Source organism: Dermacentor andersoni, chromosome 2 (genome assembly GCF_023375885.2).
Source record: "Dermacentor andersoni chromosome 2, qqDerAnde1_hic_scaffold, whole genome shotgun sequence".
Classification (NCBI taxonomy): domain Eukaryota; kingdom Metazoa; phylum Arthropoda; class Arachnida; order Ixodida; family Ixodidae; genus Dermacentor; species Dermacentor andersoni.
This window is the reverse complement of record NC_092815.1, coordinates 230520343-230547227: the sequence shown is the minus strand read 5'-3', so window position 1 is coordinate 230547227 and position 26885 is coordinate 230520343. Positions and strand designations below refer to the sequence as shown.

The window sequence follows — 26885 nt, the reverse complement described above, 5'->3', positions numbered from 1 at the left end:
TTCTTTGGGCTTACGTGGGTTTCGACGCGAATTTAGGGCGCAGGCTCCTTTCCCAAGCCTATCAGCCCTGAAGGAAGCCGAAAGCCAGGCCGCAGCACACCTGTGCCCATTTGAAACAGTGGGTGCCCGGCGGCCGTGGGAACTTAACCCACAACTCCCCGTACTCGTTGCTTTGTCTGCTTCGTGAGAGCAAAAAATAAATGGGAAAATTATCCATCGCTCAGTCTCATCTCGCACTGATATGTTTTGTCGCTATTATTGAGATGACGAATTTCGTTTCGACGCTTCTAGGCTAGAATGAAGGCGCTGAGGCGTATTTTGGAGTAGATTTTGACCTTCTTTTTCGTTTGAGTGCCTTTCTGTTTGATGGCACCACGGCATTGCACAGCGTTGGTCAAAGCTAGGTCCTATGGCGCCGTCTGGTAAATGAAAATCGACAAACTTTCCGGGTGCGTAACTGTCATTCTAGGCCTATAGACCTTTTACAGGGAACAGTCTGCGCATCGCGAACCAGAGGCCGCCCCATGCACGCCACCACTGAGTCAATCGGGAGCAAGCGTGCATCAGCCAGCGCAGGCTGCTCCAGCAACATTGCTCACAGGGCCAGGGAGTCGATTAGTACCATTTCTTTAAAATGTAGAAGAGCCGAGGAAGACGTGGTCTGTCGTGAAATGCAAGAACTGTGACACAGACTTGAAGGCAGGGCATGATACTGTGCAAACTTCGTTCGCCTCAGCTGCACAAGGAGTACCCGTCTTTACGATCGTTTGTCCACATGCTTTTTGTAAAGGCGAGCTCAGCAAGCTACACCGCAAGCACTGCATAGCCAGTTACCTGCAATGACGGCTAAGCTAACAGCACTTGCAGCAACAACACAACGCTACCGCCACTTCTGGCACAAAATTTAACTGAATGTTCAACTCCCAAAAGCATGAAGTCACCGCTAGGTCTGCCTAATGCAAACTCGACTGACATGTTTGAACAACTTCACTTTCCATAGCAGCGAAATCAAAAGTGCAACATTAGGCGGGCACCACCAGTTTATTTTTCTACTTCGAGAATCAAACCGCAGGTACGCAGCTCGCCCCATTGCAACACTTTTGTCCAAACTTAAGCAAACACATATTATTCTTTACTGTAAGAAATCAGAAAACCATGCCCAGGCTATCTGATGATCGCTGGCGAAAAGGCCGCGGTCGGGGCAGCTCGGAAACATGCGTTTTCTGCGTGCGCTCACCCGCCTGTTTTGGGACAAAGTTGCACATATTGTTATTGAAACAGGGGCGCGATGTTAACAACCTTAATAATCTACCGGTGCAATGACTGGAATACGCATGTAGAGAAATTCCAAACATCAGGCTGCTACATTCGTCAGTCCGAGTTGCCAGTTCCAGAGCGATCGGCGGGAGCCAACTTCTACTTCTTTCGGAACGGGGCAGTGCTCGGCTCTACAAAAAAATGTGTTTTGTACGGCATATTATAGCATCTTTAACGCGCGCAAGTCACTTTGACGCGGTGAGTTGTCGCGGTTTTATGACGTCGCGTGTCAGACAGGCAAAGCGCGCACACTTCGAAAACGCTTGACTAATTGCAGAGCGCTAATGGCGGAAAAGATCTCGAATACGAAACAATTATTTTTTCATGATTTAGTCTAGTCATGCATAATCAGTGTACACATATCATTTCATAAGGGGCGTTTTCGCAGTTTTTGTGACGTCGCGTGAAAGACAGGCGAAGTGGGGGTGGCCGGAACATTTTTGGGCAATCGTGGACGGCTGATTGCATAATTGCAATATAACGTATTGGAATAGCTTTACGTTATAGCGTCCCTTGTGTCGACTGGAGGCTCCGTAAGAAGATGGGTGCTTCTCGAAAATCAACTAGCCAGCCGAACGTCGTTCTCGTCTTCTTGCCTGACCAAATGCTTCTTCATCATCATCATCATCAGCCTGGTTACGCCCACTGCAGGGCAAAGGCCTCTCCGATACTTCTCCAACTACCCCGGCCATGTACTAATTGTGGCCATGTCGTCCCTGCAAACTTCTTAATCTCATCCGCCCACCGAACTTTCTGCCGCCCGCTCCTACGCTTCCCTTCCCTTGGAATCCAGTCCGTAACCCTTAATAACCATCTGTTATCTTCCCCCCTCATTATATGTCCTGCCCATGCCCATTTCTTTTTCTTGATTTCAACTAAGATGTCATTAACTCGCGTTTCGTCCCTCACCCAATCTGCTCTTTTCTTATCCCTTAAGGTTACATCCATCATTCTTCTTTCCATAGTTCGTTGCATCGTCCTCAATTTAAGTAGAACCCTTTTCGTAAGCCGCCAGGTCTCTGCCCCGTACGGGAGTACTGGTAAGACACAGCTGTTATACACTTTTCTCTTGAGGGGTAATGGCAACCTGCTGTTCATGACCTGAGAATGCCTGCCAAACGCACCCCAGCCCATTCTTATTCTTCTGATTATTTCAGTCTCATGATCCGGATCCGCGGTCACTACCTACCCTAAGTAGATGTATTCCCTTACCACTTACAGTGCCTCGCTACCTATCGTAAACTGCTGTACTCTTCCGAGATTGTTAAACATTACTTTAGTTTTCTGGAGATTAATTTTTAGACCCACCCTTCGGCTTTGCCTCTCCAGGTCAGCGAGCTTACATTGCAATTGGTCCCCTGAGTTACTAAGCAAGGCAATATCATCAGCGAATCGCAAGTTACTGAGGTATTCTCCATTAACTGTTATCCCCGATTCTTCCCAATTAAGGTTTCTGAATACCTCCTGTAAACACGCTCTGAATAGCATTGGAGAGATCGTATCTCCCTGCCTGACGCCTTTCTTTATTGGGATTTTGTTGCTTTGTTTATGGAGCACTACGGTGGCTAGTGCGCGCGGATGAACGCGCCACTGGTGGCGGCCTTGCGCAGAACACACGGGAAAGAAGCCAGACGCGTGCCGTAGTTTGCTACGGCGTTGATAGTCCTCTGTATTATTCACATTTTCAGAGCAAAATAGGCAACACCCTTCGCAAGTGTGGGATGCCAAAAGTTTCAAGGAATGTCGAAGAAGAATTGTGGCAGGGTAAGGGGCTAAATTACCGGCGAAAACGTGCCGGCGATACGGTTCTAATCATTCCCCGCAAAGCCTCATCATCGGGAGCAACGGTAGCAATGAATCGTCGCTTCGGCGGAAAATTTATTGTTTTCATACTTTCCTTTGTCACGTCGGTGTTTTTTCCACTCGATCATAGACGCGTAAGCGACGAAGTTCGTCTGCAGTGCAGCATGCGGTTGAAAGGCATTTCGCTAAAGTTCGGAATGCCGGTTGCCGCTTATATTGTTTTCCGCTTCTTTACGGCGTTGCGCAAGCTAGGCAACGCATTGTGTTGTATGTTAAAGCTACTGAAGCTTGCAAGAACTGAAATTGTTGTTTTTATGTGGCCCGGTAAATCCTCGCACCAGCTGTTGCGCTCTTCATGTTTTTACATCTATTTCATGCGTGGCTTTGCACACGTTTAACTGTTGCTAGTTACTTCATGCATAACTCTTGTTGATTCTTTTGAGCTGCGAGGTTTTCACCCTGCTTCGTTTGTAAAGGGTATAAATCACGCTGTGTCTTATCAGAATGATACCAAGCAAGTGCTTTTTTAACAACTTTATTCTTTCCGCTCGAGGGCATCTTAGATATAGTGGTTTTTTGGGAAATGTGTTTAGAAAATAGGTAGTTCAGGGCGAAAATTGCTAATTGTTGCTGCATATGGTATTTTTGTTCCATTTTTCGCAGAAAAGTTCGCGTCACTATTCGGAAGTCATCACGCCTCGATGCTGTCTGAGTAGACTTAACACGCCGAGTGATTTGTTTGTTTCACAAAGTAGCCCCCTCTCGCATGTGAATTTAGTACTCAACTGAATTATTTCTTATTATGCTTACGCCGCCGAGGACTAAACCCGGCCTTGCCGCCAGCGCTCATCTACTTTGACTGGCGCTGCTCTGCTTTTAAATATATCATGTGGCAACTTTCTCTAGTAAAATTTAAAAAAAGTACTGAAAGGTTAGTCAGACTTTAGCCTTGTACGTTTCCAAGCAGCCCCCTTGGGGAATTTCAAATTGCAACAACTGCAGCGGGAACCACAGTTCATCGACGTATGCAGCAGAATTGCATCGGTGGTACAGCGCTAACACGCGCTTTTGCTAACCCGTGCGTTTGGTGACTTCGTCGACTAGTGTACGCGTTTCCATCAATAAATTCGCAATTACTCTTCTTGAGGCGACTTTGACAGCACTTATTCGGCGATGTCACATGTATTCATGGGCAGAAAAATCACGACGGCATATGCAGACATCACACCATGTGGATTTGTTTGATATAAGTCTGCACTAACGATGGGTACCTATTATTGAGGTACATTAGGAGCATTACGGCAAGGGTAGAAGTAAAAAAAAAACTATCGAGACATCGCACTACTCAACAAAATTTATCGGCTAGTTAACATGACCTCCACTTCATGTTGGATGGGGCTCGTGGCATTTGTCTGCGGGACGCAGCTGACACGTATGTGGGCCATGTTGTCCCGAATACCGGTAACATCATGTTCATACCCCCTCCCACAGAGGTCAGCGTCTCTTCTACAGCTGTCACTGCAGGAAGAAGCAGTCTGGCACACGAACAAAGGAGAAATCGTAGCCGCGAACTTCAGCCGTTCTTGCTGCAAAGGGTTGTCGTCTGCTACTGCTCCCGCGCGTACTGTTGAAAGCGCCCGCTAGGTGGCCATCAGTGGGGCCTCTATAGGCTCTGCACGCAGCGTTAGATATTTTTCAGTATTTTTACGTACGGCTCGTCTACACCCTGATTCCGTAATGCCTCCATGACTGCTGAGGTTTCGACTGAATCAAACGCTTTCTCGTAATCAATGAAAGCTATATATAAATGTTGGTTATATTCCGCACATTTCTCTATCACCGGATTGATAGTGTTAATATGGTCTATTGTTGAGTAGCCTTTACGGAATTCTGCCTGGTCCTTTGGTTGACAGAAGTCTAAGGTGTTCATGATTATATTTGCGATTACCTTAGTAAATACTTTGTAGGCAACGGACAGTAAGATGATCGGACTACAATTTTTCAAGTCTCTGGCGTCCCCTTTCGTATGTATTAGGATTATGTTAGCATTCTTCCAAGATTCCGGTACGCTTGAGGTCATGAGGCATTGTGTAGACAGGGTGGCCAGTTCTTATAGAACAATCTGCCCACCATCCTTCAACAAATCTGCTGTTACCTGATCCTCCCCAGCTGCCTTCCCCTTTGCATAGCTCCCAAGGATTTCTTTACTTCCGGCGTTACTTGTGGGATTTCAAGTTCCTCTAGACTATTCTCTCTTCCATTATCGTCGTGGGTGCCACTGGTACTGTATCAATCTCTATAGAACTCCTCAGCCACTTGAACCATCTCATCCATATTAGTAATGATATTGCCGGCTTTGTCTCTTACCACATACATCTGATTCTGGCCAATTCCTAGTTTTTTCTGCACTGCTTTTAGGCTTCCTCCGTTCCTGAGAGCATGTTCAATTCTATCCATATTATACTTCGTTATGCCAGCTGTCTTACGCTTGTTGAATTACTTCGAAAGTTCTGCCAGTTCTATTCTAGCTGTAGGGTTAGAGGCTGTCATACATTGCGGTTTCTTGATCAGATCTTTCGTCTCCTACGATAGCTTACCGGTATCCTGTCTAACGGAGTTGTCACCGACTTCTATTGCACACTCCTTCATGTTGCCCATAAAATTGTCGTTCATTGTTTAAACACTAAGGTCCTCTCCCTGAGTTAAAGCCGAATACCTGTTCTGTAGCTTCATCTGGAATTCCTCTATTTTCCCTCTTACCGCTAAACTCATTGATCGGCTACTTATGTACCTGTTTCTTCAGTTCCCTCCTCAAGTCAAGGCTAATTCGAGTTCTGACCATCCTATGGTCACTGCAGCGCACCTTGCCGCGGACGTCCACATGTTGTATTATGCCAGGGTTAGTGCAGAGTATAAAGTCTATTTCATTTCTAGTCTTGTCATTCGTGCTCCTCCACGTCCACTTTCGGCTATCCCGCTTGCGGAAGAAGGTATTCATTATCCGCATATTATTCTGTTCTGCAAAGTCTACTAATAACTCTCCCCTGCTATTCCTAGTGCCTATGCCATATTCCCCCACTGACTTGTCTCCAGCCTGCTTCTTGACTACCTTGGCATTGAAGTCGCCCATTAGTATAGTGTATTTTGTTTTGACTTTACCAATCGCCGTTTCCACGTCTTCATAGAAGCTTTCGACTTCCTGGTCATCGTGACTGGATGTAGGGGCGTAGACCTGTACGACCTTCAATTTGTACCTCGTAAGTTTCACAAGACCTGCCACCCTCTCGCTAAAGCTATAGAATTCCTGTATGTTACCAGCTATATTCTTATTAATCAGGAATCCGACTCCTAGTTCTCGTCTCTCCGCTAAGCCCCGGTAGCACAGGACGTGTCCGCCTTTTAGCGCTGCATATGCTTCATTTGTCCTCCTAACTTCACTGAGCCCTATGAAATCCCATTTACTGCCCTCTAATTCCTCCAATAGCACTGCTATACTCGCCTCACTAGATAACGTTCTAGCGTTAAACGTTGCCAGGTTCAGATTCCAATGGCGGCCTGTCCGGATCCAGGGATTGTTAGCACCCTCTGCTGCGTCACAGGCCTGACCGCCGCCGTGGTCAGTTGCTTCGCAGCTGATGCTTGCTGGGACGTGTAGTTGCTTCGCAGATGATGCTTGCTGGGGCGTAAACCAAAAATACACACTAGACAGTCGCATTTCCCACCTCGCAGCTGAAGCCCAGTGGGCAAAGCACATCAAAGAAGCTCTCAAGATAAAGGCCTTTAAAGCGGCAACATGTGTAATTTCAGTCTGCAGACCGTCGGTCATTTGAAGTGAGGCGTGCTGTGCGGTAGGTCAATCTGACCTCGGTTGCTCGGACACATGAAGGAAATAAAAACTGAGGATAGGCCTTGACGTCAGACTTAGTGTAGCCTCCGTGACGCCGGGGGTTGGCCTTACTCCGCCATATTGTTGGGGCAGATTGTCCTCTCTTGTTTATATTTGTCCCCTCTGATGGGCAAGCCCGCCGGGATGCACGGACGCGCGTTTGAGCGATCCGATCAATGATTCGATCTGAAATGCGCGCCGTTGCGATCCGATCAACGTATCAAATCACGGTGTACCACCACGATACCGTTGCCAAAGCCATGTCGTCCCAGTATTAGCGGCTAGAAGTTGTAGTGGCGCCCTCTCCCGACTGACGTCACGGACAGGACGCCGTTAGCTCCGGATCGCTCGGTTGCCGCGCGCGCTCGTTCCCTTTGTGCATGCTTGGTAATTGGTGGCTCGAGTCGTACTTATTGAAAGATATGTCGGCTTCTCTCTGTTGTAATGACTGAACCAGAGCTTCTTCTTGAAAACTGCGTGAGTCGAGAATATTGTGGCTTGGATATCGCAAGCTATGTAGCGCCGAAGTGGTCTAGTGGTTATGCCATCCATATACGTGGCGCGTCTGTTCATAAATTTTGCGTAAGAGGAAGGTGTGAACACGCGAAATTGAGTCTCATGCTCCGCTAAACGCATAATATTGCCTTAATACTAAGCTATGAGAGACATGGAAGAAAGATCTTTGTATTTGGTGTCAACATTATAAATCCGTGTTAGAAGGACACTGCCCAGCGAAACTTTTATCATGATTTTTATTGTTCTTATAAGTTGTTCTAGTCAAATATGGCTGCTTTATTAATGCGTAAAGGTAGGAGTTAGGCGCGCCTTTTGCATGAAAAAGTTTGATAGCACTTCCACCGCTCTCCGAAACAGGCACCCAGAAAACGCATAGCTCATGGCTTTTAAGAGGACGGCGCGTAATGTTTAGTACTTATGTACCTCAAAAATATCATACCAGCAATCACCTGAAAAAAAGGTTTCGTGGTTGGGATCCATAGCAAATTAATTATCGAAATGTTTCATAGTGGCCTTCAGTAGCCTTCATTGACAATATGGCACACCCCTCACGCAATGGCAGCACCCGACTGTCATTATGGCGAGGCACGTATTGTTCGCGAAACCCATCAGTTCATTGCAACGTCGGGTAGAAAGCATGAAGCAGTTCTTTACAGTGTCGATTGCAACGCCTAAAGTATACGCGAGAGAGAAAGAGAGAGAGAGAGAAGTGGTTGGTTCTTGTGGGAAAAGAGGAAAGGCTAGCACTATCTTCTGCAACCCATGCGGGAGCACGGCTCAGGGCCAGCAGGGTGGGGGAGTTGGGATTAAAAGAGAGAGAGGGTAGGAGGGAGGAAGGTACAGGGTCGTCCCAGCAGCATCAGAGCAGCCCGGCAGGGAGGGCCCAGTGGGTATACTCGAGGCACTACTGCCCAGATTAGGCTGCCTCGAAAAGGAAAATTCAAACACCTGCTGCCTCACCATGTCGCAATCTTGCGTTGCTTAATTATACAAACTCAGAACTATTCGCGTCGTCAGTAGATAAAAGAGAGCTTCGCATACCCGCCTCATCAAGAAGACAGCACAAGAATCACATGAATTCACTTGATGTTTCCTTCCACCGGGGAATGTTGATCTCTTCAAAATGTCCTCTACTAATAAATGAGGCTTCGACTTCTTTCTGGCTGCAGCCAAAACACGGTCCAAAAGGTATATTTCACTCAAATATTTAGGCTGAGCAACCTGTGTCAGTTCGCGAAAAAGATTCGTCATGTCTATTCCTCAAGCGGACCCACAAGTAAATTGCTCTAGTCAGCTGAACACGTAGCACGGAAAGGGCAATAAATATTGGTACATTCATTTCCGTTTGCTTCAAATAGCTGTAGGCCTTAATTCGCTATACTTGCAAATTACCGCCGCACAAATTTAACCAATGAAGAAGGGCCTAATTTGAGAAGCAGTTAAATAGGCAAGTGGTGCTGGTAGAATTCAAACTGCATTGTTAAGTCTTGGTGCCCGTCCGCTTCTGTGGAGAAATGCAAAAATTCGTTATACCATAAACTACTCGTCGTGAGCAAACATGTTTTAGCGGGTTAAAATCAAGGCAAATGTAAATGTTATACATAGCCAGCTGTTGTCGGTGCTTGTTGCACCACGCCAAGTATGTTATCCTAAGTGGATTGTCATGAGCTATGTATTGCGTTTATGCTTTTATTATTCACTGGAGCTCCCGCTGCAAAGCGTAGATCCGCGCATGAAAAAGCCGCAGTGGGTTGGTTGGAGCTCCTTCGGCTAGCACTGTAGCGTTGACTTTGAGAAATATATGGCCGTCTAAAAAATAAGCTCTTTGAATAAATTTTCGCGGGCGAAGGCATCGTAAACACATATTTGAGACGGTCATCATAAGTATAAAAGCATAGGGAATGAGAGCGAACAAACGTAAACACTGCAGAAGGCGCCCGCACACCGTTTAAACTGTAGCAGACGGCGGCCGCGAGTCCGTGGCCTGACGTCACGCGAGCGGCGTTAGCAGCGCCCCTGTAGTTCGTTCTCTGGATTAATACTACTCTAGCGTTGAAAGGTTCTTAGTTAACTGCGGAAATTAGATCATGAAGCTGGTCCCAGCTAGTTTTTTCCGGCATTTGTGAAAATAAATCTGCGCACTTTCACTGTAATTCTAGAATGCATTACAATGCATAATGCATTTGTGCGCAGAACGGATACCTCAGCAGTAATAGCGATTACCCAGTTTCATGATTTGCATCCAATTGTGTAGTTATACCTGCAGGCACCTGAAATCTATCTCCCGACATGGGTTATCAGCCACACGACATTAAGCATATAGTGAAACCAAAAAAAGAATCTGCTTTGTCCGTTTTTCATTTAAACGTCAGATCCTTAACAAACAAAGAAGATGAATTAGCTGTTCTACTCGATACTTTCGGAGTGTCACTTAGAGCGATAATGTTGACTGAAGCATGGTAAAGACCAGCATCGATTGTATTTCACCATCCTGGCTATTAGTGCTTTTATCAATACCGCGAAGGTAGAAGAGGAGGCGGCGTCGCACTTCTGCTTTAAGAAATATTATCGTGCGAAATGGTCGTAGAATACACGACAACAACTGCTGATTACGAGGTGCTCCTGTGCTCCCTCTACGAAGTTCAAACTTTTCTGTATTATTTACAGGCCACCATCTGGTGCCATTTCTCGCTTCTTTGAATTTCTTGAAACAATTTTTAGCTATGTATCTGATCAATCTATAGATATGGTTCTAGGTGGTGATATTAACATAAATATACTTTCATTGACTCCATCCCAAGCATAACTCCAGTATTTAATTGCTGCTAATGGTTTTTAGCGTAATAAAACCGACGCAAGTGAATTTAGAAAGTGAATCTTTATTAGATGTATTCATTACAAATGTTGACAGTAATTTAGTAACTGCAGACGCAGTTCATACCGATATTAGTGATCATCTTGGAATCTTCATGATAGTGGATAAGGCTGTTCATGTTAATCACAAGAGGCAAATAATTTATACACAATCTATAACGAAAAAAAAATCTTGAATCCCTTTTTTTCTGCCATTAGCCAACCGACCTGGAACCACGTTTTCGGGGCAGATAATAGTGATACCGCTTACCTTAACTTCATCACTACATTCAAGACTATCTATGACGCACATTTTCCACTAATAAAGACATCAAAGGCACGGAAACCCTGGATGACGTCCGACTTGCTCCAAATTATCAAGCATAAGAACTGATTGTACGCGCAGTTTGTACAATCAAAACATGAAGAGTTGTTTCGGCAATCCAAAAAGCGCAGAAATAATCTAACATCAAAACTAAAATTGGCTCGAAATGCCTATTTCACAAATGTATCTTAGAGCCCTGATGAACAGCGATCGGATATAATCTGGCAGAAACTGAATTGCTTATTGCAACAAAACACCCGTGATACTTCCGAAAACTTCCAGCATGAAGAAAAACGAATTTAGGGACCTGTTTAGCTGATGCTTTCAACAATTTCTTTATTTTGCAGGCATCTCAGAGTCAGGCAGAGTGCAGCCAAAATTACATTGAATCCATGAAGGGAAGCAACTGTCCATCATTCCTTTTCGTTGCGCCCACGAACTACGCAGCAGTTATCTCGTGCATAAGTAGTATTGAAGGCAGCAAGTCAGTAGATTCAACTGGTCTCCAAATAGCGCCCATTAAACATGTTCTTCACCTAATATCTCCCGCTGTTGCTCACATTTACAATCTCATATTATCTACCGCTGCATTTCCCAAGGCACTGCAAATGGCTCGACTGACAACGGTTTTTCAAAGCGGCGACAAGAATTTGATTAGTAACTATTGTCCAATGTCTATACTGCCGGTGTTCTCAAATGGTATAGAAAAATTAATGCATGGTAAGGTACTGTATTTCTTTGAAAAAACATAACCTGCTCCTTGACTTTCAGCATGGGTTTCGAAACAATTGATCCACTGAAACAGCATTACTGACTCAAAAATAAATCATAATATATATGTTTCAAAATAAGCAAATAGGTGCAGGCATATATATAGATTTTACTAAGACTTTTGACTTGATAAACCACAGAATTTTACTGCATAAACTGGCATACTATGGTGTCCGAGGGAAAGCTCAGGACCTTATGAAATCTTATTTGTCGAACAGAACAAGACATGTAGACTTTAAAAATTCGTTATCTTCAATACAAAATATTGGTGCAGCAGTCCCCCAAGGAGGCATTTTGGTACCGCTCTTATTTTTAATCTATATGAATAATATTGTGCACTGGGTCACTGATGGTAATGGTAAGGTTGTATCCTACGCTGATGACACTTCGGTGTTCATATCCAGGATATCAGAAAGTGACATTGAAGAGAAAGCAATCAGAACACTGAACGCATTATATACATGGCCAAAATGAAATTGTTTGAAGATTAATTCTAAAAAGACAATAATAATATTGTACTGTCCAAAAGGAAAGATAATTTCTAGGCCGTTGAACGTGTTCTTAAGCTCTGATACTGTTGAAATAGTAGGTTCTGTTAAAATCATTGGCGTTATATTTGCAAAGCATTTGATTTGGAATGATATAGTACGTATATTAGATCAAAAGTGTCTTCAGCTGTCAGTTTTATGTTGCGCCTGCGCGGTATTCTTCCTGTCAAGGTTAGGCTATTGCTATACTACTCACTAGTTCTCTCTTTATTGCAATATTGTTGTACCATCTGGGGTACTACGAGTGTCATAAATTTATCCAAGCTTCACCTTCTTCAAAAAAGAGCTGTAAGGTGCATTGCTGGCCTTCCTTATTGTTCCCCCCTACATGACTTGTATTTAAAAGATGAAATTCTGCCAATCTATAGTTTATACAATTATAGACTTTTAATGATCTATAAACGCTCCTCATGAAGTGATGGACATTAAATTTGTTATCTGGCAAAACTTGAGAAATACACGCATATTCATAACACACTTGCACAGGGTTAACACAACACCCGTGATGAAAGAGCGTTACGGAGAATATGCTCATTTTGCTGCCATCGGCATCTTGCGCCGGCCAGTCGGCGCTTCATCCGGGCAGATGGGAACGAAGCGGCTGCTTTGACTTATTAAGGAACGAATCCTTCCTACCGCAGGCATGTCTTATCTGTGCACGCGAGAAGCGCAGGGAAGTGAAGGTTAGCGGATGCGCTGCAAGAGTGAACAAGGCTGCACAGAACGTACATTAAGGCAGAAAGCTGGGCTGTGTCCTCCTGAGAATAAAACCAGTTGATGTCTAGCGTTCGGTGTGTCTTTTTTCATGTTCCTGTCCGTATGCTTTTTTACGCGATCGTGCGATGTCCCCTTATACATAGTGTACGCCTGCGAATACATCAAACGCCTGTTCCATGGTCGCACGTAGGCCGGGTCTAAGCGCGTACGGTTCTGCACCATGCGCTGGCTATAAAAAAAAATGGCTGGGGCTTAGCTAAGGTTAAGTCTGGATATCTCGAAGCGAAAAGGTTCGGTGATACTTATGGTTTAGCTTATGGTTATGCTTTATGATTTAGCCATAGAGTGTTATCCTATTGTTATCCTTACGGCTTAGCTTATGGTTATGCTTCATGATTTTGCCTATGGATATGCTTACGGTTTAACTTATGGATATGCTTACGGTTTAGCTTATGGTTATGCTTTATGATTTAGCCTATGCTTATGCTTACGGTTTCACTTATGGATATGCTTTGGTTAGCTTATAGTCATGCTACATGTGTGCCTTGTGTAGTTATGCAAATTGCTTATCAATGATATGTATCATAAGTTATGGAGGATTATTAAATTTCTTTATTCATCATTGTTGGGCACATTGTCTTGCGATTTCTGTACAGCCATAAACGCAGCTCTCTGTATCGGTAGTATCACTCTCTTCTCCTTCCATGTTGAATGCGCACGCCTATTCTCTGGCAAGCGGTTATATAGTCGGCCTCCGCGATGAACACTCGCTTCCGGCGAACGTCAAACGACGACGCATAGCGCGCGGCAGTGGCCACCTGCGCTGACTCCGAACACGCTTACGGAGCCAATTCCGACATACGCCGGCTCGCGCGAAGCGCAGTGTACTAGCGTAGTGAAGCTTCTCGCTTCAAAACTTTAGTTTCGCGAAGAATTACTTACCGTGGGAAGAAGGCACCTCAGGCCGCAGTCAATATATCTAAAGGCGAAGTCAGGAATCACTTCCTGCCTCCTCGCTGGCGCGCTGGGGCAGTGACGCGCGGCCACCCAAAATTTGTTCAATAAAGCGCGATGATTCCTCAAGCCACAGCGTGAATACGTGTTTGTGCGCATAAACTCAAGATGAAGCACACATGCGTCAGTGTGTCATACGTGTCTTCAGTTCATTCTTACAGTGCAGTGAGATTGCATGCATTTTTTGTTATCGCCAGACATCTAGCTCGCAAATACGTCTGAGAGCCCCAGGAAGTCTAAGCAGAGAAAAGCCAGTAGAAGGGAGCGATAAAGGTGATCTTCTTTAAAAAGAAACACGCTAGAACTGGGCAGCAGTCGGTACTTGCGGTTGATAAGAACAGTTCACTGCAGTTGGCTAGGCTGATAAAGCATGCTTATTTTCATAAAAGCCGGTAAAAGCAGCGGATTCGACCTCACAGCCCAATTTGGGAAGTTCATTGTGGACGTCTTTGAACACGACTTAGGCAACGGTAATGCGATGAGACTTAGCGGGTAACATCCTTTAGTTTATATAGGATTGCTGCGGATGGCGCGCGTCCGAGCAGCCCGGTTGCGCGTAGCGCGGCGTGGTTTCGCGAGAAATGTAAGCACGAGTGAAGAACTCACCTGATAGATGGCGGAACAACGCCAACTTCCGGCTTCACTTAGCTTCACAAAGAGTGACGTCAGGACCCCTCCAGTTTTTCCTTCCTCTATGGCCAACCTAGAATGTGGCCCCAAAGCAGATCGCTTTTAATATAAAGCCCTCGCGAGTGCGTGCAACCGTGCCGGGGGACAGTATGTTGGTACCGCTGACAGGGTAGTACCGTTCAGTAGCGCATGCTGGCACGGTAGTAAAGGGAGCTGCATTCTTCCCTCGTGCCAGCTAGCGCTTTGAGACGCTGTTGATGACACGCGGCGCCTCTGGTCGCAGCGTCTGCGGTCCGAGGCGGTGTCAGGCGCTGCACGAAGTTCCGAACGCGCTCCTTGAGTAAGTGGCGCGCTCGAAGTACTCTTCTGCGTACGTGTAAGGTACGGTGGTAATGCGAACCACCCCCATAAAAGAGTGTAATATAGTGCCCTAAAGAACCACCTCTTGATACATGCTCCCCGTTCTCTTGAATAGTAGGCGGAGTTGGTTCTTCATAATTTTTTTCGTTATCCATTAATAGCAAACATTTCAGAAGCACAATTTCAGTCATTCGTGCCACACTTTGTGTTCAATGTATTAGTTTAAAGAATATGAAGGATGCTTTACAAGTTTATCCTCATTTCTGCGTTGTCGTCGCCCATAGAGCTAATTCTGTTATTTTAGCAAAGGGAACGGTATGCTTACGCACTTCTTCTTCCTCTCCTTGTAATAATCCATCATTCCCACTCGAGCACTTTCTAGTCTCCCGAGAAAAGTATACCAGATCGAACACACCACCAAGGCCGCCGTCTGTATCTTTGTTACCAGAAACTCTTATTGTCGCTTGAGTGCTTAGTGGCTATGGTGTTGCATTGCTAAGCACGAGGTCGCGGAATCGAATCCCAGCCACTGCGGCCGCATTTCGATGATGATGAGATTGATAATTTATTCATGGAGGGTAAGGTCTCAATCTGCGTTTCAACGAAGACTAAGAAAAGTAAGGAGGCGCGAATATTTAAAATTTGGCATACAAATCGAATGGCCTTAACTATTCGGTTCGTGAATTCACTTTTCGAAATTATTCATTATTTTATTCTGTTCGAATACTACAAGGGATAAATCTTGTCGCTGTGTACAGTGGAGGCTCTCACTCGTGGTACGGCTGTACGAAAGTTGCGGTTCTTGCACTTACGCGTCAGTTCCTGAGCGAACGTATGGAGGTGATAACCTTTGCAAGGTAGTATAGAAGTTGTCAAACAAGGATTGCCTTGCCTTAGGCAGTGTTACCAATAATCAGTATCGATGAAGTTCACTGGGCGCAACCCCTCGCCGGCGCATTCCAAATATGGTGCGCCGGTGTGCGTCGACCGTGCTACCGGACCTGCCAGGCTAGCACGCCTTTGTGTGTCGCGCATGGAGCATTTGACTCCCCCTCCCTGTGCGGCGCTTCCAGAAAGTGCGCATGGAGGTCGTCACGTTTCGAGGTAGGTGACCATAGTCCCGAGAAAAGCTACTTTGCAGCACTGAAAGGCCGTTCAAGGACGGCGCTAAGGCAAAGCAGGACGGATGCGGCTATCGGAGGGTAGAGCCGAGGAAGTGTTCCCACTCATTGTCTGAACATGACGCCACTTGAACGGGCCCTACGATAGGATGAAAATTATGGCAGCTCTACGGGCTCGCCGATTGGATGAAAATGACACTTGCACGGGCTGGATGACTGGCTGAAAATGATGTGGCCCCGGTGGATTGAATGGTTATAGCCAGAGAATGATAGGAAGGCAAATGGCGTTCTTTTTGCCATGGGCCACAGCGTACCATTTGCTGTCACCCGTCGACGACTTTTTACTGCTATATTACTTGTTTCTAGGTCCGGTATATAATGGAAATAAAGCTTAATTTCTCCAAGTCTCCATCCAAGTTGGCCAATTCCCGCACCCAACAACGCTGCGATCCAATAACTGATGGCAGCGATAAGGATCAAGCTTCTACCAAAGAAGTTTTAGGGAACTGCGAACAGCGAAGAAGAATGAGCCTTCGACCCAGGGAAACCTGAGCAACTGGAAACAGCAGAGAGAAGAACCAGGTGGCATGGTGCTGTATCCGTGGGTGAACGCGTGGTTGCGTCCCTTTTCATTCGCCAGTCTTCAAATTTTGCGTGTTTATTTTGATTGTTCTGGGAATCGTGCGTTCGTAGCATATTTCGGTTTGCAAATTATTTAACGAAACACTTCTAGCCACCAGTTGGGGCAGCCGCAATGGATTTTAGAAGGTTGACGAGGTCAGACTTCTTCTTTTGCGAGGATATGGGAGTTGAGGCGGAGGAGATCATGGCAGGTCCAGCTACCCAAAAGGCAATTGAGATAGTGGCAATGACGACGAAATCATTGACAATGCTTGCGAGGTGTCAGAGGAGACGCAAAAGTGCGAGCGAGAACATTAAGAGCGTGACCGAGAATGGCAAGAGCACGAAAAAGTAATGGCAGCATTGAACAAAGATGTTGAAGATTTGGACCAGTTAAATACACAAAGACAACGGTTGCCTGAAAGTTCTGTAGGTAGTAGGCCGCGAAAAAGTGAGGAAGTCGCAGCAGATTTTTGTCGAAAGCCGACGACAGGAGTAGTACGCGTGAGGTTAGCAGCACGGTTATAGATAAATTGGAAGTGCTAGCACCAGCGGCCGCTGAAGGCCGCAGTGAGAGCGACAAGGTGCTGTGCCAACAGAGCACTTTAGAAACAGCTAGGCCAGCTGTGAATGAATTGACACGGTCACCGCGTGTGTTCGTCGCAGATATTGTTAACGGGGAAGTCAACGAGGTGCACGGTGTTGCTGACCCGACAGACACGAGCACTCATGTCGAGTCAGGGATGTGTGCCGAAGCACAGTGCAAGCTCGACGATGCGGTTGAGGACAGTTCGCAAAAGTGCGACCTGCGTAGCTCGAAGGGAAGCAACAGCATTGTTCAGGAATCGATGAAGGTGTCCGCTGTAATATCCTGTGTCGGCTTCCAGTTTCGGTTTTGATGGATGGATGGATGGATGTTATGAGCATCCCCTTTGGAACGGGGTGGCGCCACCAAGCTCTTGCTATTATACTGCCTAATGTCTTACCTAGGTTACACATTGAAAAAAAACACTGAACTACCACGCCCAAATTTTCTCATCCCCTATTGCGAACTGTGCTTTTGTACAGTTCCTAGATGCCCTAGAAAGTGATGCCCTAGAAGGTGAGGAATCGGTTACGTCAGGGCGCCACTCAGCGCCAAACGCTGTAAGTACACGTGCTGCGTTCACCTCGCTGGAATAAAGTAATTCTTTGCCTGCTTCCCTTCTTGCGCTGTCCGCCTCTTCTTTGTGGCGGGTCGTGCCCCGGCCGTTAGGCATCGTGCCGTAGGTCCCGTGTCAGGCCGCCCCGTCGGAGCTACTACATCCGCCAGCAGGGTAGCCAAAAGAGCGATGACTTAGAGAATCATTCATACTGTGCGAGTGAGACAGGGATAGAGGCAGACGAGCTGTCCCAGCGTGAGCTGGACAATGCACTAGAGGGCAGTTCGCAGCAATGCGAGCTGCATAGCTCGAGCACAGACTGCCGCATTGTTCCAGAGTCGGTCGAGCTGTGCGTCATACGGGTGATGTAATTGCAAATCACTCAGACTGTACGGATGAGACAGTGATCCAGGCCGACGAGATGTGTAACGGCCAGAACGAGGTGCGAGAAGATGGCAGGAAAGTGAGTTCGAGGAAAAAAGCGCCGTAGAAAGAAGCGTTTCAAAGATTGGCATGCGGTCAAGAATGCCGCGCAGCCAGAGGCGGCGACAGGTGGAAGAAGGCATGGCGCAAAGAAAGAAAGGCATGGTCCTCAGCTGTGACAAGTTCCTTTCAAGGGCGCCCGATCCACAATAGAAAAAGAGACACAGAAGCATGTTCTGCGCGAACGCGGACAAAGGGCACGGAGCAATTATGTTCTCCATTGTTCCCTCAATTCTTTTTCGGGGTGCAGCATGCAGTGCGCAGGAGCGTATGATGGTAGGACGAGACATGGTGGCAAAAAACGCGACGCGGTCAGAAGAGGAAAGCCTGTCGCTAGGCAAGACTCTAACGTCTTGAAAGAGCTGATTGAATGTCAGCCCTTTTGTTGTTCCTGGATAGACATAAAAGCTTTGAAACCACGACCCCCTCGAGTCAAGCTCAAAAATAGCTTTTGTGAGATTATCGCAGCGACCGACAAAAAGAAGGGTTCTGAAGAAACAACAGTTTTGTTTTGTTTCTTTTTGAGCATTTGAGAATTTTCTAAGTCTGAAAGTAGGGTTTATTGCACTGGCAAGTTATGAACTTTCTTACAGTTTAGTTTGAAAAGCCCTGTGATGTAGAAGGATGCGTTTAGCGTTTTCGTGTTTTCGAAGTGTTTTCGAAGTTTTCTTCTCAGGGTAAACACATTGGCTTTCACTAAGTGCATACTTTGCACTGAGAAGCGTCGGTAGTTCCTTTTGCACGTGTCCTGTGTGGACGGAAGGAACCAGAGTGTGACTGGGTCGCTCGTGCGTGTTGATGGCGGCAGCGTTCTGAGTTTTCAATTAAGCATGAGTGGGAGTACTTAATAGCAGACGCGGTCATCTTTAAAGGTTCTTGTGGGTGCTTAAGTTACGCAAGTTTAATATTGTTGTTCAATTAGGCTGTGTCCTGTATTGACAAAAAGAAGAAACGAGAGTAAGCGTTAGCAAATGCCTGCGTGAGATGCAAGTATGCGTTGGGAGTAGTGACCGCAAAATTGGCTGGATATGAATATGTACCTGGAGTGTTAACGGGGCTGTTCAGTAGTACCGATGGATTAGCTGAGTAGTCCCCTGTTATAGAGTATGAAGAGCTGTTCACGAACCCAGGCTGCTTAAGGTGTGTTGAAGCATTGGCCATTTTGAGCGGCTTGTTTCAGTAAACTGACGTATTGCCTTCCTTCCTCTCAATAATCAGGTATGTAGTTTTATTATGGCCTTGAGGTGAACCTCATAGCTTCAAAACTGTGCTTGTGTATGGGTATAATGATCGTTTTCTTTAATTGTTTGGTTTTCTCATGATTATTTTGCAACGCAATATCACTCTGGCCTTGTCGTCATTCGAGGAGATATGAAAAGCTGTTTAGAAAGGTAATTGGATCTGCTTTATCAAAAGTGACAAAGAAAAGTCACAGGGTTGAGTTTGATATAGTAGGAATCTCGCGAGTCAAGGGGTCAGGAACCTGCGCTTGCACGTGAGGCAGTGCTATGCAGTTACATTTGTTGGACGTACACACTAAACATTTTTCACAATTTTCAGGGTGTTAAAGGGGCGTTTTTGTATGTTCACCCCCAAACACACATTTTTAACACCCATATTGTCAAAGACACTATTGCAAGGGTGTATACCACAAATAAGTTGTGAATTCGCTTGAATAAGGGTGTTAAATCAAGATTTCAAGGGTGTTGACCAGAATAATGCATAAATCTGGGCATAAAGACATATATACGTACGCGCATTGAGCAATGTGTCTAGGCATTATATTTTTTTCTGAGATACTTTTTCTAAGATGTCACGGTTATGACGGCCACTCCAAAATGTATCACTTAGAAAAAGTACAGAGATTCACTTAGACTTTCATTTCTTATATTTAGGTTTAGTGGTAACAGCGATACTACAACTCAAATAGACACTTATAAAATAAACTGCAGAAGCGGAATGAAAACACGAAAGCAACTTGCACAATCTCGCACCATGTTTTCTGTGCCCTTAACAGCCCAACAAAAAGTGGCTAACCTGCACAAGCTCTCTGGACAGATTGCTAAACAAACAGGGACGTGCTCTTATACAAGCCTCTGTTGTATACCATAGCACCATTATACAGTTTGCTTCGCGAAGCCTTGACGAAGAGATTTACGGCAGTGAAGTCACGCTGGGAGTTCTAAAACTCCTCCAGAATATCCATGTAGCCGCCCAAGTGCTCCAGAGCTTCACAGAACTACTCATGTGCTCTCTGAGCACATACTCAAACACCGCTGGTCAATCTCAACACATAGAGGGTCTCCGTACTATTATAAACGAAGATTTAAAAATATGCAAATGCCACTTAGCTCAACAGAACCAAGGTAATGTTGTTTACCACTGCTGAAAATACTCAGATTATTTCTTGTATTCCGTCTAATTACATAATTAGGCTGAATTATTTACCAACTTCTCAAATATTATAGTTATATGAACAGTGTCAGTAAGAAACTTGTAGAACATGAAAAACTCCCGTAACAGCTTTCGATTACTCAATACGTGCTACATAAAAATGTTTTTCCGAGCGTGAAAAAAGCCCACAAATGCACGCAAAATTGCCGCGCGACTCGCCACTTGAAGTAATTTGCGTGCCACTTTGCGAGGCTCTATAAGATTATGGGAACCAAAACATGTACTGTGGAAGAGCGCAACCGTCACTAATTTGGCAGACGCTCATGAGTGACGTGAATGCTTGCGCGTCGCCGTCGCGTGACCAATATTTGAGCGCCCTTATCGAGCCACGATCTCGCTGAAACTTCACGCTGTGACCTCGCTATCACTTCGGAGGCAGCGGGTAATTTGATCGCACCTGTAAGAAAGCGTCGATCGTCTCACTCATGGTCGCAATTTATGCGTTGTATCCACAGGGATGCGGCACAGACAGCGTCCAAAAAAAAAGGAAAGACTCGGCAAAAATCATATTCGGAACTCCTGGCCCCAGCTAGAGACCACAACGAATCGGCAGCAAGCAGGCGGCCACGAGGGTAAGCAAACCTGTGAGAATAAGCGGGTAGCGGCAGAAAAAGAACTTGATAGTTTGACTGAGCTCGGCGCAGCGCGATTGGCGTGGCTGCTCCCCCCGGAATGAAAAGCGACCGGAAGTGACGCGACGAGGCTGTACCGTTGCCTTGACAATCCCGCGCGTGGCAGGGCGGGAAGCGGAGGCTGCTTCGTCACCTCATTCGCTGCCCTTGCATTGCTTCGTTCTAAAGCGAAAGCTTTACTGACCGCGAACTTGCGATTTCACCGTGGCGGTGCTCCGAGGAGGCACATGACGTCACAACGCGCCCCTCGCCGCGGATATTTCTCTCTCTCTCTCGCTCCCTAGTCACAACTGCACATGCCCCACTAGTAGCACCGAGCCACAGGTGTTCAGCCGCTGCGCAGCGCCGCCCCTTTCCACTGCGCCGTTTGGTATGACGTCACACCGCGTTCCTCGTCGTTGCGCTCGCCTCCGCTTTCTTCTCCAGCTGCGTCGCATGTCTAATAACATGTCGGAGGATTGAAAAGGAGAGCTCGCGTGTGCCGCAACCACAGTTGAGGCGGCAGTATGCACAGCGACAATTCTGATAAGCAGGAGGAGCCCTGGAATCGACATCGAATCGAAATGAAGAGGAAACGAATCGTCCCGGAAACAGACGAACAGCGCGCCGAACGACTGGCTAAAAGCCGCAACAAAGCTAGACAACCAGACTAACCTGGACTTGCAATCAAGATTAACCAAGGCTAACCATGCCTTAGCTTTCGCTACGTGTATCCTGGCATAGCCGAGCTAAGCCAATTTTGCCAATTTTTTTTTTTTTTTTGCCTTTCTTCGCGTCTCGCGCTAGGCGAAATAATTTTAAACGTGTTATTGATATTGTGCGCGGTGTAAACTAAGATGTGTTCCAGGCGTTGTGTATGAACGGTGCCCCACCTCAGCGCGAAGCGTTAACACGTGCTGGAACATAGATCCATGGAGAGGGATACGTCGAGTTGCAATGTGCGCAGTCTCGGCAGTTGGTGGTACTGTCACCATGGAAAGTTTCAGGCCAGTGCCCGTTTGTTTGGTGCTTGTTCATTTGTTTGTGTGTTATTGCTGGTACTTGAAGTATCTCACTTTGGTACCCATCGCGTAATTCACTAATGTAAGCGCAAAAGTAGTTGCACTCATAGTACGGAAAGATGGCTACATCGAGGCCACCCACCCCTTGTGAAACGTCTCTGTCAAAAGTGGTGCACCTACGTCGGGCGGGGTGCGCCTGCATAGTTCCGCATTGTTTCTGAGCGCTTGAACTTACAGAAATTCGGTGCTCTTGCGAGATCAGCGCGGCCTATAACACGGTCATTCGTACTTAAGTGAAATGTCGACTAGTTTTTGTATCGCGTAGAAAAAGAAGTAGTCACTCGCTTCGCCTTTCGAAAGCTCAGGCGTGACATTGGCTCTCCCTGGCGCGGTCGTGTATTGCTGTTGCTGCTTGCCGAACGCCTTTCTTGAGCATGTTTCGGGCTAGCTTTCTCTCTCTCTCTCTCTCTTTCTCTCTGTGTTTGTGCATGTTTTCTGAGCGCATTGTATGTGTGTGTGCGCGCGCTCGTGCTTACGCGTTTTATGGGGGCTTTGCGTGCGCCTGCACGTGTGTTTGTATGCGCGTATTTGCATGCACCTGGACGCGTGTTTGTATGCGCGTATCTGCGTGCACGTATGTGTGCGCTTGTTTGTGTTTACAAGTGTGCGCGCTTGTGTGTCTGCGTCTTAGTAAGTGCGCGTATCTGTGTGTGAGTGCGAATGCGCTTTGTGTGTATGCATGTGTATTGCGCATAGTCGGTAGTTTTACGTGCAATAAATGTATTCAAAATTGGTGCAGCAGCTTTCTGCGACAATTAGTCACATAAAGGCTTTTTATGTCTTAGAAGTAGAAGTGTCAAAGTAAAAGAGTATATGTTTGTGAAGTATTAGAAGTGAATCATGTGGTAGAGATGTGTGCGTGTGCGTGCGTGCGTGTGCGTGTGTGTGTGTGTGTGTGTGTGTGTGTGTGTGTGTGTGTGTGTGTGTGTGTGTGTGTGTGTGTGTGTGTGTGTGTGTGTGTGTGTGTGTGTGTGTGTGTGTGTGTGTGTGTGTGTGTGTGTGTGTGTGTGTGTGTGTGTGTGTGTGTGTGTGTGTGTGTGTGTGTGTGTGTGTGTGTGTGTGTGTGTGTGTGTGTGTGTGTGTGTGTGTGTGTGTGTGTGTGTGTGTGTGTGTGTGTGTGTGTGTGTGTGTGTGTGTGTGTGTGTGTGTGTGTGTGTGTGTGTGTGTGTTTGTGTGTGTGTGTGTGTGTGTGTGTGGGCGGGCGGGCGGGCGTTTGTGTATGTGGGTGAGACTTCGCTCCTCGAAAAGGCAGGAATTGTGTCAAGGGAGCTGCTGAACCGCACTTCGCAATGTGGTGTACGTGACTTCAATATTGGATTTGAGACCTGAAAGAGTTGCGGCGTTATACTAACGAAGTTCTCTCGCGTTTACCACCAAATCACCACTGAATTTATCTACTCACTGGCGCTGTTTCCACAGAATTGGCAAGACAACACAAGAATCAGTCAAATTTGTTCGATTCGCACAAGTTCTATCCAGCATAGTAGTGCAAGTCACTGGTGTGAATGAGCACGGATTTGCAATGTGGCACTAAGATTTGTCATACCATTCAACTAAGCTTCCTGAGAAATCTTTGCAGCCAGTTCCATTGCTGGCAATAAACTTAACGATCACTGTAACAAATATTAAGCTATGGAAATCACGCTGGCACAGCACTGGAAACAGCACATGTGCATGCAAACATACAGCTGTGGGGAAATTTCAGCGCAGTGAACTTTGACTGGAACATCTGTCGTATGAGGCTTGCTTTTATAACGAGAGAGAGAGAGAGAGAGAAACAACTTTATTCAGTCCACTATAGACGTAAGCAAGCTCCACGTCACCTGGCTAGGCCCACTCTGGGACCATCAGGTGAAACCTGACGGCCCTCTCGCGAGCCCTCTGGACTACCAGGATTTGAGAGGTCTGATCCTGGGCCTTAATTAGCTTCATCATTTCCTCTTGAGTAAAAGGGGGACCGGCAGAGGCGCAGCCCCACAGGACATGTTCGAAGTCCGCATAATCACCACACAGAGGGCAGTCCGGGCTTGGGAACCGTTCGGGGTACATTGTGTGCAGCGCCGCGGGGCTCGGGTAAGTGCTTGTTTGCAGAAGCCTTAGAGTGACTGCCTGGGCCCTGCACAGCGAGGAGTGCGGCGAAGGTAGGAGTCTTCTTGACAGATAATTATATTTGCAGATTTCGTTGTACGAGCAGAGAGGCTCGGGTCGCCCAGGAGAGGACGCATTGCCCAGCGCACGGTCAGTCAAACCTCGTGCAGCCGAGTGCGCCTCCTCGTTGGGGTTGATCGAGGCACCCTCAATGGTTCCGAGGTGCGCAGGGAACCAGGCCAAAGAGTGATGTTTTATGTCTTTGGCACTTTGGATGATACGTAGGGCCTGGGGAGCCACCATTCCCATCTGAAAGGCCCAGACAGCGGCCTTGGAATCAGAATAAATCGTGTCATCTACTCTGTCCGTCAATGCAAGAGCAATAGCAACCTGCTCTGCAACGCTAGAATTAGAAGTGCGGATGGTAGCGCAGCTAAGGATTTTAGAATCACCGTCGATGACCACTGAGGAGAAGGCCTCTTCTTGAACATACGAAGCAGCGTCTACGAAGCATGTTCGGTCCTTGTTCAAGCGGGCACTGGCGAGCAGAGCTTTACCCCTGGCTCGTCTTCGTCCTTCGTTGTAGGTGGGATGCATATTTCGTGGCAACCGGTGTATGTAAATCTTGGACCTTACGTCGCTAGGCAGCTTCACAGCGTCGAGACTGACGACCATGGGGTTACGTCCCAGCTTGCCAAGTATGGCTCGGCCCGCTGGGGTACCGGAAAGTCTGACAAACTGGGAAAATTCTTGGGCTTCAACGATTTCTTCGAACGTGTTGTGAATTCCCAAATTGAGGAGGTCTTTTGTGTGCGTTCGGATGGGAAGGCCGAGGGCAAGCTTGAAGACTCTTCTGATCAGGGCATTGATCTTGTTGCGCTCCGATACGAGCCAGTTGTGCATAGCCCCTGAATAAGCGAGGTGGCATAACACGAAGGCGTGGATAATCCGGATCAGATTGTCTTCCTTGATTCCGCGGTACCTGTTGGCGATTCTTCGGATCAGGCCGAGGGCGCTTTCGGTCTTGGAACAAATGCGTTTGAGGGCGGCTCCATTGGCCCCGTTCAACTCGATAAACATTCCTAGGACCCTGATAGTGTCTACCCGCGGTACTGGGGAGCCTTTACCAGTGAGTAACGTAATGCGGCTCTCTGTTGCTGGCTTCCAGGACCGGTGTGAACCACCTCTGGGCCTCTTCTTGTAGAGCAAGAGCTCGGATTTAGCGGGCGAGCACCTTAGCCCGGTGGGGATAAGATACCGCTCCGTCACATCGATGGCCTCTTGAAAAGCACCCTCGACCTGCTCTTCACATCCACTGGAGCACCAGATGGTGATGTCATCCGCGTAGATCGTGTGGTTGATGTTCGGGATTTTGTTCAAGGCCCTCGACAGGTTGATCAGGGAGATGTTGAACAGCGTCGGAGAGATCACCACCCCCTGAGGTGTTCCCTTTGGCCCAAGCTGGATTTCGTGGGTCAAAAACTCGTCCATCTTGAGTCGAGTCTAGTGGACCTTGAGGAAAGGAAGGAGCGCACGAAATTGTACGCCCGTTTGCCAACGTTACACTCTGTCAGGCTCTTGAGAATAAAGGCGTGCGATATGTTGTCAAAAGCCTTTTCCAGATCCAAGCCGAGAATTGCCTTAGTGTCGGCGGAGGTAGAGTCAATGATCTGGTGCTTGATCAGTCTCATGGCGTCCTGAGTCGAAAGCTTCGACCGAAAGCCAATCATGTTGTGTGTATAGCATTCGTCAGACTCGAGATGGTCAGTGAGGCGGTTAAGCATGGCGTGCTCGGCCATCTTTCCAACACACGACGTCAGGGAGATGGGCCTTAGATTGTCGATGCTCGGAGCCTTACCTGGCTTCGGTATGAGTACTGTGTAGGCTGCTTTCCAGCTCTTGGGAATGAGGCCGCTGCACCAGATATCATTCATCTTGTGCGTAAGAAACTCGATTGAGGCGTCGTCGAGATGCTTGAGCATTTTGTTGGTGATCCCGTCGGGCCCAGGGGCAGATCTGCCGTTGAGGGATGCGAGAACTCGCTTGACCTCAGCCACGGTAAAATCCTCGTCCATAGATGGTACGTCACGCCCTTCGTACTCGGGAAACTTGGGGGGCACCGGATCGTCCGTGGCCTCCAGGTACTTGTCTATGAGGTGCTCCGTGACTGCCTCATCTGGAGTCGAGTCGGTCGCCAAATGGACAGCTTTCGCCAAAGCTCTCTTCTGGTTGGACTTGGTGTTGCCATCGTGCAGTAGGTGCCTAAGGAGACCCCAGCTTTTACCGTTCTTGAGCTGGCCCTCCACCGAGTCGCACAGCTCGTCCCATTGCTGCTTGCATAGCACCTTGCAATGAGCCTCTATCATTTTGTTTATATCGGAAATTTTCTTGCGTAGACTTCTGTTATGGCGCTGAGTCTTCCATCTCGCGAGCAGTGCCTGCTTGGCTTCCAATAGATGCGCCAGCCTACTGTCCATCCTGTCCACCCCCAGATCGGTTGTCACCTCCTTGGTGGCTCTAGCCGCATCCTTCTTTATTTCGTC

At 47.0% G+C, this 26885-nt stretch overlaps 1 protein-coding gene across 2 annotated transcripts in view; it reads right to left on the bottom strand.

The window, feature by feature from the left end:
* The window catches only part of LOC129387050 (uncharacterized), a 110700-nt gene that overhangs the window by 70268 nt on the left and 13547 nt on the right, over nt 1–26885 (bottom strand). The gene's annotated exons all lie outside the window — the stretch shown is intronic.